The 15332-nt window shown below is 35.0% G+C and overlaps 1 protein-coding gene across 1 annotated transcript in view; it reads right to left on the bottom strand.

Moving 5' to 3' along the window:
* The window catches only part of LOC145261966 (uncharacterized), a 620004-nt gene that overhangs the window by 113210 nt on the left and 491462 nt on the right, over positions 1-15332 (bottom strand). The window lies entirely within an intron of this gene.

Here is a 15332-nt window from a genome sequence, read left to right as displayed (position 1 = left end):
ATACCGTCAGGGCCAGTTGCTTTACTGGAATCAAGGTTTTTGATTAGCTTGGCAACATCACGTACAGATATACATATATCACATAGCATGTTTTCTGATACAGGAGGAAATATTGGGGGTTGACGGCCTTGGTCGCAAAGGGTAGAATTAGCTGCAAAGTTCTTGACAAAGAGTTTGGCTTTGTCTGATGCTGACGAGATTACCTCAGGTCCATTGATAATAGTTGGGATGGAGCACACGCTTCTGTTCAGGATTCTGTTTGCTATTTGCCAAAACTGGTGGGAACCCAGCTGCTGCTCAGCTACTTTGGACTTAACAGATTGAGCATCCAACTCTGTTTCGTTCTTTATTACTTTCTTACAATGGTTGCTGGCAGTCCTGAGAGCGGCTTTAGTTTCCATACATCTATTATGTTGGAAGCAGTGGAAAAAGTGATTTCTGTGCGCAATGGCAGCAGCACATTCTGGAGAGAACCATGGCTGGCTGTTAGGTTTTTGCTGAAACTTTTTCGAGAGTATGAAACGGTCAATACCTACAATTAACCATTCCATCAGGTCTAATACTATAGAGGACACATCCTTTTTAAACATGGAATGCAGAGGTAGATCAGATATAAATGTACGGAAGCTATCCCAGTCAGCCTTAGTGTATCGATATACTGTACGGTGGAGAGGTACGTCTGGGGACATATTACATTTCATTTTTATCTTAATTGATACAACAGAGTGGTCAGAAGATCCAAGAGGCGACAGAACAGAAACTGAACAGATTCTATGAACAAAGTTTCTTCCTTAGAACTGCACGCCTCTGCTTTCCAACTGACTACAACATGGTTGTCTTCAAGTCCAAAAGGAATAAATTCTTGATGAGCTTCCCCCCCCTTAAGTAATCCAATTTACCAAATTTCCACTACTAACGATTCCTACGACATATTCCCTTTGACGACTGTACACTCATTATGCTCCAAGCCTAAGTTGGGACTCTTTTATTAAAAAAAAATAATTTGTTTTCTACCAAGTTTTACATCATTCATTGCAAAAAAAAGTCGTTTTCTTTCAACAAATTGTAGGAATTCTTTTACAAATTTCCAAGTTTTTAAATTTATGCAAACTAGGAATGAGAAATATTACGAGAAAGGAACACAGTTTGGATATTATTGGATGGCCTCTTATTTGGATGTCTGGAACCACCACCTCTACATGCCACTATATATATGTGTGTGTGTGTGTGTGTGGAGAAGTCTCCATCAATTTGCCTGTATATATATGTGTGTATATTTATATATCTCTACTATTATATAAAAATAACTTGGTGTGTGTGTAAGTTCGTTCTCTATGGACCTGGAAACGGTTGAGACGATTTTTTAAAAATTTTACACAAAAGTACTTGATGTGTTTGGCAGTGTTTTTGCATAGGTTTCTATCAGAATGCAACGGATAACTTTCAAAATCGACGAAGTCAAACTTTTATATAACCTAACATTTCAAGTGCATTTAAGAAGTTTTATCAAAAGTAGAAATGAAACCTAAAAAAATCAACTGTACAACTCCCTCTCTCTCTCTTTCTATATATATATATATATAATGAATCTAATAAAGAATTTATCTAAAACGAAGCAAACCAATTAAAATAGTAAAAGCTCTGTATGGTTAAAAAGAACAATTAATATATTAAATAAAAGATGCTGAAAAGTGAAAAACTGAAAATATCAGATTTAGCAGATTCCTTTATTTTTTTCAAAGTTTTGCTCCAAATTATATTCAAACTCACAATGAATTAAAAACGGTGTTTATATTAAAATATAAATATCTATCAACAAAAGAATTACTTAGAAAGTACTGTCCTCTAAATAGAAAAGATATGATGCGATAGAAAATTAAAAACATTAATACATGATATAATGTGTGTGCGTGTGCGTGTGTGTGTGTATTTACTGCATTGTCTTTTACACACTAATCACGTCGATATATCTTTGTGCCCTTATTTTGAGGACCTCCTAAAGTGGGAATCCCACTTTGGATTTTACTATCGATCACATTCTTCTGGACAATTACTGTTTTCTCCGGAATGCAACTTTAAAGAATTTGCATGGATTATTTATAAAGTTTGAACTTTTCCTCTGTTTTCTACAATTTTTTTTTTTACTTCTACCTATATTATTTCCATTTATATATATTTCCATATTTCTTATCTATTCTTTCCTCTATCCCCATTCCTATTTTTTTTTACCTTCTCTTTCTTTTTTCATTCTTTTCCTCTTTGCTTTCCTTCCCATTATTTTTCCTATTATATACTTGTATGCTTCTTTTTCATTTTTCATTTATTTTCCTATTCACGTATGCATATATGCTTTTTTCCTTTATAGGTATTTTGTTATTTTTATATTAATATTTTTATGTGTACATTCTTTATTTATGTCCTAAATGTCCTCAAGCAAGCTTTATATTTTGTCTATTGTTGTCCTTTCTTTTCTTCTGATGAGAAGCATTTAGATTAGAAATGATATAGCTTAAGAGTTGTTTTTTCTTTCTTTTATCCTTTTCCCTTCTAATTGATCCGATGATGGGTCATTATTATTCCTGATATTGTGTCCGAGATGAGTATATTTGCTGATAACACAACGTCCTACAACATGCATGAGGAAAGAACAGATATGCATAAATCTAAGCCAATGGCAGAATTGTAAGAAAATGACCTCCAGACCATAGTGGAATAGGGCCGCAAATGGATGGTAAAATTTAATGCTAGTAAGACTAAGAGGCTCTCCTTTAACAATTCGGCCCTGTCGGTGGGGCATTAGAATACACCGACTGCCCCACTGCAGAGGGTAAAAGTCCCTCAATGGGGGTCCTGGATATGACCTTAAACTATATCCAGTGGTGAGGCCCCAGCTTGTGGGCTTTGGGGAGTGTGGAGCCACCCTTTAATTACCATTGCTCCCAGGTCCACTCTGACCCAGAGTGGTAGTACCTGTTAGGGTCCCAACTATGGGTTAAATAGAAACCGTCGTGAAAACAACAAATATATTCTATTGAAAAAATTTTTCTTCAAAATCTTTGGATTCGGCATTAAATAACCCGAAAAGGGTTGATATGCTGTAAAACAAAACAACCAACTAACAACTTTAACAATTCGGCCCTGTCGGTGGGGCATTAGAATACACCGACTGCCCCTCTGCAGAGGGTAAAAGTCCCTCAGTGGGGATCCTGGATATGACCTTAAACTATATCCAGTGGTGAGGTCCCAGCTTGTGGGCTTTGGGGAGTGTGGAGCCACCCTTTAATTACCATTGCTCCCAGGTCCACTCTGTAAAACAAAAACAACCAACCAACCTTTAAAAATTACAAGACTCCTCTCCAACCACCGATATCCATGACAAATAACACCCTACCTGAGAATTCTTCTTTCAAACTCCTCGGCCTAACATTTGCGGGTAATATGAACTGGAACAAATACACTGGTAAGGCTGCTGCACACCTGAAAGTATCCTGTACCTCTACAAGGCCACCATTCGTCCTTGCATTCAGAACATGCCCGGGTGTAAAACGGACGTTGAACCTTCATAAATATCCACACACCTGTTTACTAGAAATGATTCAAACAAACTATATTTTTCTGTTATTCCTATTTATTTTTATTATAAAGATGTGTTTCCTCTGGGGGCATATTTTAATCCTATATAACTATCATATATGTACGACATAATCACATCAGATCATCAAAGCTTAGCAACGTTGAGCCTGGCTTGTACCAGATGGGTGACCATTTGGGAATTCTTGGCCCTGTATGTGTTCTCCATTTATCTCGACATTGTTTCCAGTCGTCCTGAACCTTCATTTGTCACTGATATTTAACAATGCTGACTTAGGAGAGGGTGTGGTTGGAGATTGCACAACTCTTGCCACATAAATTCCATGCAAAGACACCCTTACAGAGGGTATCCATAGTCTGTCAACACTGAAGGAAGCTACCACCATACCATACCATACCATACCATATAACTGCCCCTCTGAAGACAGCACAGACTTTTGCATCCTTTTTAAGAAGCAGAGCCTCACTCCCAACATCAAAGATGTTACACTATCACGGAATATATATATTTTTATTAATATTTATTAGTAAGTTCTATATTTACTGATTTGATATTTGAAGGATCTTTTGAAAAATCAATAGATCCGTTACCCTTCAATTGTTTGTTTTTGTTTATACATTCTTTCAGTATTCCAGGTTTTTCTACATTGCTACCAGCCTTCATTTTCTTTTTTTACATGGAAGTCACCACTTATCAAGGCCCAGAGACCACTCGAGGATGAGGGTTATTGCATGTACAGTAATCAATGAGACAATATCGTAGGAATCGCTAGTAATGGAGATCTGATAAAGTGTCTTACTTAAGGGGGCGGTTCATCAGGAACTTGTTTATGTTGGACTTGAAGACATCCAAGTTGTAGTCTGTTGGGAAACAGGCAAACGGAAGAGAGTTCAACAGGCGTGAACTTCTAAGAAAGAAGCTTTGTTCATGGAATCTACGTTTTGATTTAGGCACAGATAAAGAGTGGGGAAAATTACTGACAGTGGTTTCAGCTAGACGGGTGTTTATCGTGAAAGATTGGCGAGCGTGGAACTAGAGATTGGAGCTCAGACGAGCAGTTCCCATGGAAATAACGATAAAACAAAGACAGGCTCGCAACATCTTTTTTGTGGGAGAGAGGTAGAAGGGAAGAGAAAAGGACATCCCCCACTAGGCTACAAAGTCTATCTTGTACTCTGTCAAGGCAGGATAGGCTGTTTTTAGCAGGTCCTGCCCAGATATGGCAGCGGTACTCCATCCTTGGACGTACTTGGCTTTTATTTAGATAGAGAATTGCATCAGCAGTGAGATATCTACTGGAGCGGAAGAAGGCTCCCACCATTTTTCCAGCGACCTTGGCAACAGATTTGATGTACATGTTCCATTTCAGATCAGGAGTAAAAGTCAATCCCCGTAGCTTGTCAAAACCTGAATAGTAGTATTTTAATGTTGACCCCTATTCAAAATACAGTTAATTTTAAAATTGTATTCATAAGAAATATTAACGGCTTTGTTTTGATTCTTATTCTAAAATGAACTAAAAACGCCTGAAAAATTAAAGTAAAAGTTAAACTGTTTAAATTTAAAATCGTACTTTCTAGAAAGCAAACAAAAAGACAAACAAACAAACTGATCTCATTGATTTACCTTTCTTGTTATTTCGCATTCTTCGGTGTGACTGACTAATTGACCTTTGGCTGGCCATAACTGGGTGACTTTAAAGGTGAAAAAATAATTACTCTGTTAATTAAATTCCTGAAGAGTATGTCTTCTCACTTTCCCCCCTCCCTCTCTTTGTCCCTCTCTCTCTCTCTCTCTCTCTCCATAAAATGAATATATAATTAATGTATTCAAAAGCTATCATCTGAGACAAAGATTTAAGATGAATTTATTTTACTGCGTCTGATTTATTAGGACGATATATATTTTTTTTTTATGTTTTAATTACTGTTTATGAATTTCGAAATGAAATGTTTCGAAACATCAGCTTTTTAATTGATTTTATTTACAAATCAGTAAAACAGGCATGTCATTGACTGTTTTCTTTCTCTCTCTATTGTTTTAAGCCCTATCAGACTTTTAAAAATAAATTTAAAAAACCTCCCTCAGGCCTTTCTTCTGGGCCCTCCTCTGTCTTTTATAACATCGTTTTTTATTGATAGATTTACTTCATCAGTGCTCAATACGTGAGTAAGCTTGGTAGTAAAGTATTAAAATATATCTATATCAATTAAGCCCACACTCCTTCCACATGCCACTAAGGGCAAAATAAATTTACTAATTGATATAATAATTAAGTGATTGATTTTGATTATATATATATATATATTATGCATAGATCATCGTATAACGATTAGATCACTCTCTGACTGACGTAAATGAACATTTAAACATTAAAATGTTTAAATTCAACGCTATTTCACACAGTTAATGGTAGCCGAATGGATACGGTCTCCGCTAATCGAGCCAGAGATGTCTCGTGGTGCGGGGTTCGAATCGTTCGGCTGGTGTTAATCGTGACACCCTGCACTGAAAAATCCCGAAAGGATGAAACACTTGTGTCTGTGTTTAATTATTATAGCAAAAAAATAATATATATATATATATATATATATATATATATATATATATATATATATATATATATAAGAAAGGGGGAGAGCTTAATAATTGTGAAATAATCAAGTATTCATAGAAGGAAACATCACAAAATCATATGTATATGTATGAAACGATATCCTCTTATTCATTCGATATTTATAAATAAAACCATAGTAAAATATTTCTGGATATCGTTTCCTCATCAGCATAAATGGAGGGGGACAAGATATCGAGGAATATTTTACTTATTTCTTGATGGTTTTATTTGTAAATATAGAATGAATAAGAGGAAATCGTCTCCGAAACGATCGTACATATAAATATGATTTTGTTATGTTTCCTTCTATGAAAACTTGATCGATAATTTCACAATTATTAATCTCTAAACCTTTCTATTCATATAGCTCTAGGTAATTACACCTATCGAGATATCATAACTGCAACACTCCGAGCACAGCACCTTTAAATATATTTTATTGAGACTTTGCTTATTTAGACTCTGACTATTACACTCTATAATCCATATATATATATATATATATATATATATATATATATATGTGTGTGTGTGTGTATGTATGTATGCACACATATATATTTTTACACTCTATAATCCATATATATATATGTATGTATACATATATATACATGTATGTATGTATACACACATATATATTTTTACACTCTATAATCCATATATATATGTATGTATACATATATATACATGTATGTATGTATACACACATATATATTTTTACACTCTATAATCCATATGTATATATATATATATATATATATATATATATATGTATGTATGTATGTACACATATATATATTTTTACACTCTATAATCCATATATATATATGTATGCATATATATATATACATATATATATGTATGCATATATATATTTTTTTTTACACTCTATAATCCATATATATATATATATATATATACATAATGAAAATTCGAAAATACAAAATATATACTAGTGCATAAAGATTTGATCATCAATTCGAAAGACATCACATATCCTATTTGTTTCCTAGCACCCTCTCTCCTCCTTTGATGAGAAACACGTGACTTCGAAATACCTAGGTATAAAAATCATTTATATCCTTTACTCCTATTGATGTAATCTTCTTATTGAATTGAGGATGAATAAATCTATAAGCAGTAGTATTCTAGTATCAATTTTTCTTTTGTAGTTTAAGCTCCACGCATGTTGCATTTTTCATTATCCTGTTTAGTCTGCATTTAAAGAATCTCCAAATTCTCCTCTCTCTCTATCTCTCTTGGATCCCCTCTCTCTATATATATTGCATCGCTTTCTCCTATGTTTCTTTAGTCCCAAACCTTTTTTTAACTGAACCGGAAAACTGTAATCCATTCTTTCAATGGATTACAGTTCTTGGGTTATCCTGTTCTGCACACTTCCCTTTATACTATCCAGATTTAATCTTCCTCTGAGGTCATCAGATTTAAACTTGCCCTTTACACATCCATCATATCATTTCTCTCCATGCAACACATATCCCCAACCTTTGCTAGTCATGTTTCATTTCCATATATCATTATAAACGCACACGTGCCTGATAGACTCTTTCCTGAGTTCACAGTGGTAACGCTCTGCTAGTTTGTCATGATAGAAGTTTCCTGAACTTGCTCCATCCACTCCTATTTCTTGCAATCAAACTAGCACTTTCTATGCCCTATGGTTTTGCCAATATAAAATTTTTTAATAACCTCAATATCAACTATATTTTCTCCACTTCTGGGTTGACGATCTCAAATTCTTTTATGCTTCTCTGCATATAAACCAGATTTTTGTCTAATTCTGCTTGGAGGATTCTGGAGATTTAATTAATAACTAGCAAGGCTACCCGGCGTGGCCCAGGCCTTGTAAAACAAAGAGAAGAAATCAAGTTTCTATTCTTGGGATATGGAGCTCTTTATTATATCCATCATCTCCGGGTCTCTTCATGCCACATTTAGTGCAATTATATTTTATAAATGCCCGTAAGTATTTTTATGGCGTGTGCTCGACTGAGCTCTAATCTATGGTTCCCGCCTGTAAAACATTTACAGCTAGAACAACTGTAAATAATTGTCCGTTCTCCCTTTGTGTACCGAAAACTAAATGATAGTATAGTCGCGTTTAAGTTTAATGCTAACAAATTCTTTTTCAGCTGCCCTATTTATTTAATTTTTGCCAGTGTCAATCATGGTTACCAATCCTCACGTTGTTTAACTGTCCGCTTTACAAACTCATTAACCTGTATCCTCGAGTGGGATAACAGCCTTGATAAGTAGTGACTGGTTAGAAGTAGTAGTGGGAGCCCTATAATGCACCAGCATTCAAAACCAAGTTTTGGGCACGTGAGCAAGTTAGAACTGAGTGTCGGAATTTGCCTGAGTTTTACCTCTGTGCCAGATAAATAATGAGATGCAAATTTTTATTTACTTGTTTATTGCCAAAGTAAGATACAGCACAAGGCCAGAAAGCAGACATAGCCAGCTTCCACAAGAAGGAACTTTAGTTGGATGCAGAAATAGTTAAGAACAAACCCGTCAGCATTCACTAGCAGAGTCGCTCCAGAACCAACACCTCCATCACAGAGAGGAGGTACTTATTCATTGGGTGTACCTCTTAAGATCGAGCTAAATCATAATCATTACCTGTTTAATGTATATCCACCCACTAACATAAATTCCGAGGGAACAAGTCTCCCCACGCACACCTAAAATATTTCCTTTAACATTATCAATAACCTAAAGTTCAGGGCGCAAAAGACCTTTAGGTGGAAGTTAATTACAAAAACAGCATTGTTATATTAACAAGTTTTTAATTCGCACTTACATACAGAAATAGCAGATGTGCTCTATATACATCTTTAGATGAACTCAGAGATGCTCTGTTGTATGTCAATGTTGGATGTGCATATAAAAGTATATACTGTAACAAGGACAGCATTTCAGAATATATAAGTTATACCTCATCTCAGAAATATTGTCGAAATTAAGACAACAGCATTGTTTTACCTATGTTTTGTTAAGAAAACTATTTCGGCCAATGAAATAGGGGAACATCTGATTTGAAATCTCAGAAATATTGTCGAAATTAAGAAATATTGTCGAAATTAAGACAACAGCATTGTTTTACCTATGTTTTGTTAAGAAAGCTATTTCGGCCAATGAAATAGGGGAACATCTGATTTTATTTGATATGTAAGATAATGAAAATTGATAATCTACAAAATAAGACAAGTAAAGACGGTAGTTTCCCGTCTTGATTTGAAGGTGCATCTCCCCCAGTGAGTTAAATGCACCCCCAGATACCAGCTTGGAAATTTCTACAATTCGGCTCAGTACATACAGCGCCTAGCCTTCCGAAATTGTCACCCATATAGTAATGTCGAAGTTCATTGTTGCTTAACTTCGATGATCTTGTGAGACTGGTGTATCAACGTGATTGTGCACATATATTTGTGCTAATAATACAAGCATTAAATCTTCAGAATTTACATTTTGACGTATAGCTACTAGCATAAAGAGAACTTTAATGCCTACTAGACACTGTCCTCTAACTGTACAGGAATTTGTCAGATAACCTGGCATGAGGATACTTTCCCCTACAAGTAAACCCTGATCAAATATTCAAAATAACATCGTATTCGAAGCTTAAATAAAATCTCCTCAGCATGGCTATTCCATACTGGTAAGGATTAGTTTACTTTCTCTAAGTGATCTTGCCTATAATAACAACACTGGATACGCTTGATGTTCTATCAGACTAGATCAATTCTTGTCCTGGAGTACGGTAAGACAAAGCTGCTAAAATAAATATAAAATATAGTTAACTGGTCAATTAGTTCGCGGAAAATTAATATTCTTAACTTCTTCATTAACTCAACATTTTAGAGGTAAGAGGTAAAAGATAACTGTAATGGAATAGTCGAATATCTGTACATCTTGTATAATATCTGAATAATTTATTAGAGAATTTTGACTGACGTGAATAGAACAAAAGAGAGAAATTAATGTGGTTATTAAAGTTCTGAATTTTTAAAATGAAGGCTGATTGTTTATATTACTTGTATTGATCGGACTATTGTTCTCATCTTGAGTTTTATTTATGCAGGCATGTTGGTTGTTGTTTGGAAAAGAAAAGAAAATTATTGGCTCCGTAGATATTTTCATATTCTGTGAGTTAGTCTCTATTTTATGGTTATTGTTTCGAATTTGTGAAAAAAAATTGGTTGACAAAGGGAAGGCAACTCTAATAAAGATCGACGGTATTATCTCCCTTCCATCACTGAAGTTGTAAGGTACCGCCGAGGCTCATCGTTGTTTGTATGTGTGTTTGCTTTTTCTACAATTAGAGGCTCACAAATACTTGGTCTGCTTAATAATTTTCCTTTTTTTTCTTTTTTTTTTCCATATGTGATCAGTTACAATCAATCAGAATCAAGCCCCTGACTGAAAGTCTCATGACCAAAAGCATGAGATTTCTTGAAAAGTCGGAAAACTGCAAAGGTGAAAGGGTTAAGGAGAACACTGTAAAGCCATGACATGGGGAGAGGTTGAAAAGTCGGGACTAGCTGATCACAGAAAAGTCCGGACTAACTGATCACAGAAAAAGAAACACACTTTCCTTTGTGGAATGTGGTCAAAATAAATAGGGATGCAAGGTGAAGGGTCAGGTGACTCAAGGAGGCAGCGCATATGCTAAAAATAGAAAAATTACTTAGCAGACCAAGCCTAGAGTTTAGTAGCAGTTGGGAGCCTCTAGAAAAAGCAAAAATTGTACACTCTTAAAATGTCAGCATTGGAAAGGGAAAGGAGATAATCCCCTGTCAATCTTTATTAGAGTTCCCCACCCCCTTGTCAACCAATTTTTTTCTTCACAAAATCGAAACAATAACCATACAATAGAGACAAACTCTCTGAATACAAAATGAGGATGGTCAAAGGACAATCCGACCAAAATATCGCACAAATAACACTCAAGTCGAGAACAATAGTCCGATCAATACAAGTAATATAACACGGTTATGTCTCAACATCTTACTAAAATCTGATTCTATAATAATGTGATTGGATTAATTCTACAATTTTATCTATCAGGCTATATTACATAGTTTCACAGGATATGTTACTATTATGTTTAATATTCTGGTGGTGTTATATCTAATCAACTTGCCGTATATACAGTGTTAAATACTATTAGCATTCAAATGTAACCAAGCACCAATATAAACAGTGTTTGGACACGTTTTCTTTCTTTTTTTTTCTTTTTTCTTTAGGGAAAAAAGTCTTGAAAACAATTTAATATGAATATTCATCGATTTCACAAAACATTCGGTTGAACACTTTCTAACCAATCAATAAAAAGCAAAAAAGAAATTGCATTTGAATTCTAATTGACATTTTAGCACAAGAAGCACTCACTATCCAAATCCAATTCCATCGGCTAATAAATCAAAATTCACCTGAGTTCATGCAATTTATTCACAGCTTTGCAGACATTTCATCCTTTAATATTGTTTATCTATTGATTTTTTTATGCGTGGGGGGGGTACCATGGTAACATTTAAAACCATAATTTCAATTTGAAAATGCTGTTTTACTTTTTGTTTTTTTTTGCAGATTATTGCAAAACAATGGACACCTATTGAAAAAAAACTACTCAGTGTGCAGTTTATATTGCTAAACTTTTAACATCCTATACTGCCTCAAAACGCATTGACCGGAAATAATATTTTGTTTTGGAATTTTTTAGATGAGGATAAATAACTTGTATTATTTAGATTATCGGAACTACTGTTCTCATCTTGGGTGCTATTCTCACAATGTTTCGGCTGATGTAGCCTCCAGCCTTCTTGAGATGCATCTTGCCAAACTCGAGAATCTGTAAAGAATTTTGGACAAAATTTTTTATTTACTCCACTTGCTCTTATTTTATTAGCCATGACCGGATAGAAGTCTTCAATAATGGCTGAATTTGACAAAAAGATTTCAGGGTTTGACAAAAGGTAGCTGAAGAAGTTCAGAGATTACATTGGTCGAAACGTTGTGAGGATGACATCAGCCCGAATAATCTAAATAATATCAGAGATAATACCAACCAAATGTCTCCTACTTGCCACACATGTTTGAAAACGGCCCAACGTTGCAAGCGGCTTTCCAAAATCTCCGGAGTTATGTATTGAACTGCTTTGAAAAATTGACTTCCAAAATAACCTATCTCTGGCCAGGTCTTTATTTATCCCTCTTTTCCTCGGGTCCATTTTTATCACTTCTTTCCTTCCCCTGTAGTTATTCTTTCAACAAGATCATACCATTGAGTTCTCTTTTTCTACACCTTTACTGTTAAAATCTAATCTTCCTCTGAGGTCATCAGATCTAAGCCTTTACTTAAGACTCACATTACATGTCTTATCACCCACATATATTTCTTTCCATGCCACACACGTCCTCAACCTTCACTAGTTAGGTTTCACTTCTATACACCATCACACAAAGTCTGACAGACTCTTCCCTTGATAAACAGTGATAACACTCGGCTGGTTAGTAATGACAGAAACTCCTAAACTTACTTCATCCACAACTAAACTTCCGCTGAGATCATTAGCTCTTCAATAATTTACTTTAATTAAATCAATTACCTGTAATTTTCTTTTGAAATCTTCATTAAAAAAAAGTACAAGAAACACAAAGCGCCTGTGTGTGTGTAGGCCATTATAATGGGTCATCTCGTCTTTGCAAAGGCAAGGTTTAACCAAGAGGTAGCGATTCTAGTGACAGGGTGCTTCATGCAGATTGTTATCGACATTTTCTTGGAATAAGCGAAATGAAATATTCAGATATTAAAGAATAATGGTCATCACCATTCACAGTTGAAGAATTGAAAATTTATGGCCATAAACGTTACTTGCAGATATCGTTATGCAGACATTGATTTTCAGTGTTGAGTGTTTCGCCAAATGAAATGATTCTGGCTGTTCTGCTGCTCAGACACGACAATTGTGTCAGTTTATTGTCCCATTTAAGCTAAATGTACGCTCGTCTGATGTAATTAAATTTTTAAATAATGTGTTGCTTACTGCATGTTCATCAGGAATGGCTAAGAAGGCATTTATACTATAACAGATCATCGGATTCATGTTACTTGGATTCTTCAAACTATTGTTCTTATCTTGAGTGTCATTTGCACAATGTAACCTCTGACCTTCTTCAGGTGTATCTAATCGAACTCTGGAATGTTTCTGTTAAACTCGGTGTAACAGAGCGCATATGAGCACATATGAAACTAGCAACAGCAGTCGACGAGGGATAGATGGCAAGCGATTGTATTAGCAGCAAGAGAGGCGTTTGAATGCATATTCAAATCGGCAAGTGTGCTCGGGTTTGTGTTGGGAGAAAAAGAAAAAAGGGATACCAAGTGGTTGAGGAGAAACAAAATTAACACCGAAGTAGACGGACATGTAAAGTGAAGGCAAGAATGGGAAGGCTGTAGTCAGTGTGATCAGTGTGCGGTTGGAAGAAAGAGAAACCGAACCTGGTTAGATGGACATGTGGCAGCGAGAGACATTTTAAGTTATGTTACTCAATGGTAATAAATGCTTTTGGTAGAAAAGAAAGAATGCTGACTCGGATTTTTATTTTGTTTTATTTGTTTGTCCATTTGGACAGAAGTTCAAATGAAACTCTTTATTTACTAATCGAGGGTGGCATGCTCTCGCCTCTTGTCAGCCATGACTGGATAGAGGTCATAAGTACTTCGCAATTGTATTTTTCAGTCGCCCGCACTGAGAATTGAAACTTCAACCTTCAAGAGAATCTCACTTTTATAATTGATATTTTCCAAGTATTCTAACCACTGCGCCATGGGTCTTTGCAGAACATCATCGGGTGTTCTGCAGGCTTGGCAGGCTGAGACCAGGCATTTCCATGAATAGTGACGAATAATATAGTGTTATATTAGCATCTCGAAATCAACCAAAATACATAATCACTTTTGAAGATCATGTATGATTTCAAAAACAGTCACAGACAAATTGATGCATTCATTCTACATGCATTAATGTGCTCTTCTCAGTTGGATGACTGTTGGTAGCTGTGTCGCTTATGCCTCAGACATTGCAAGACCTGCCAACACATCAATTTTGGACAGGTACTGTTTTACTCTTTTATTATTAATCGTAGAGCGAGACATTCAAAGAACAAATTGAATTTATGCTAAATCAAGATTGAGTATAAATTGTCATGAAGTGTCAGAAGACAAACAAAGCTGTGAGAAAAAAAAAACAAAGCAATATTTAAAATACTTGGAAGTTCATGCAAATTAGTTGTGCAAATCTTTGTATTTTATAAGCCATGCACAACTTTCTCACAAATCATGATCTGATTTTGCTTTACAAGCATCTCTCTATCATCACTATTCATGGAAACGCCTAGAGCCTGCTCTCGGCCTACCAAGCCCACAGGAATCCAATGAAATTTCCTAATATTTGTATAAAACGGAAGCATTCTAAAAGTAATATTTCCCATTTTCATTCCGCCTGAGTTGATCAGAGAGAATAGCAAATTGCATTATTATAATGACTGGATATACGGATTCAGGACTTTACAAGGGCTTGCTGCAAATTACAACTTCAAAACCGATGTTAACTAATGCCTATCGATAACTCTCCCCACAAATATTTGGACTTGGTTTTGTCAATTAATTTACTCTTATCATCAAGTGGTATCTGGCCTTGATAATGATGACCCCTTTTAAGTATATATATATATATTCCTGCAGTACGAGGGAGGTAAATGCTGACTGTATTTATATGGCATATGCATTGCAAAATGTTTTGGAGCATTCTTGATATTTTTCTTCTTGTAATTCTTGATATTTTTCTATTTTTGTTAAAAATGTGGAAAAGCCTGGAGCCTACTCTCGGCCTGCCAAACCTGCAGGATATCTAACAAAACTTCTTGATATTCGCATAATAGTTTTGGAAAAAGATATTTTATTAATTAACTACATTTGTTATTATTTATGTGATAAAAGGTTTTGTTTTTTAATGTGACATAATATTTCCTTTTTTTCTATTTTAGTTTTTTCTCCAAGAAATGTTTTTAAAAAAATGAAGCTTGGGACAAAATAAA

The sequence above is a fragment of the Euprymna scolopes genome, chromosome 3 (genome assembly GCF_053919585.1).
Source record: "Euprymna scolopes isolate OS-2025 chromosome 3, ASM5391958v1, whole genome shotgun sequence".
NCBI classification, from domain to species: domain Eukaryota; kingdom Metazoa; phylum Mollusca; class Cephalopoda; order Sepiida; family Sepiolidae; genus Euprymna; species Euprymna scolopes.
This window is presented reverse-complemented; position numbering and strand designations above follow the sequence as displayed.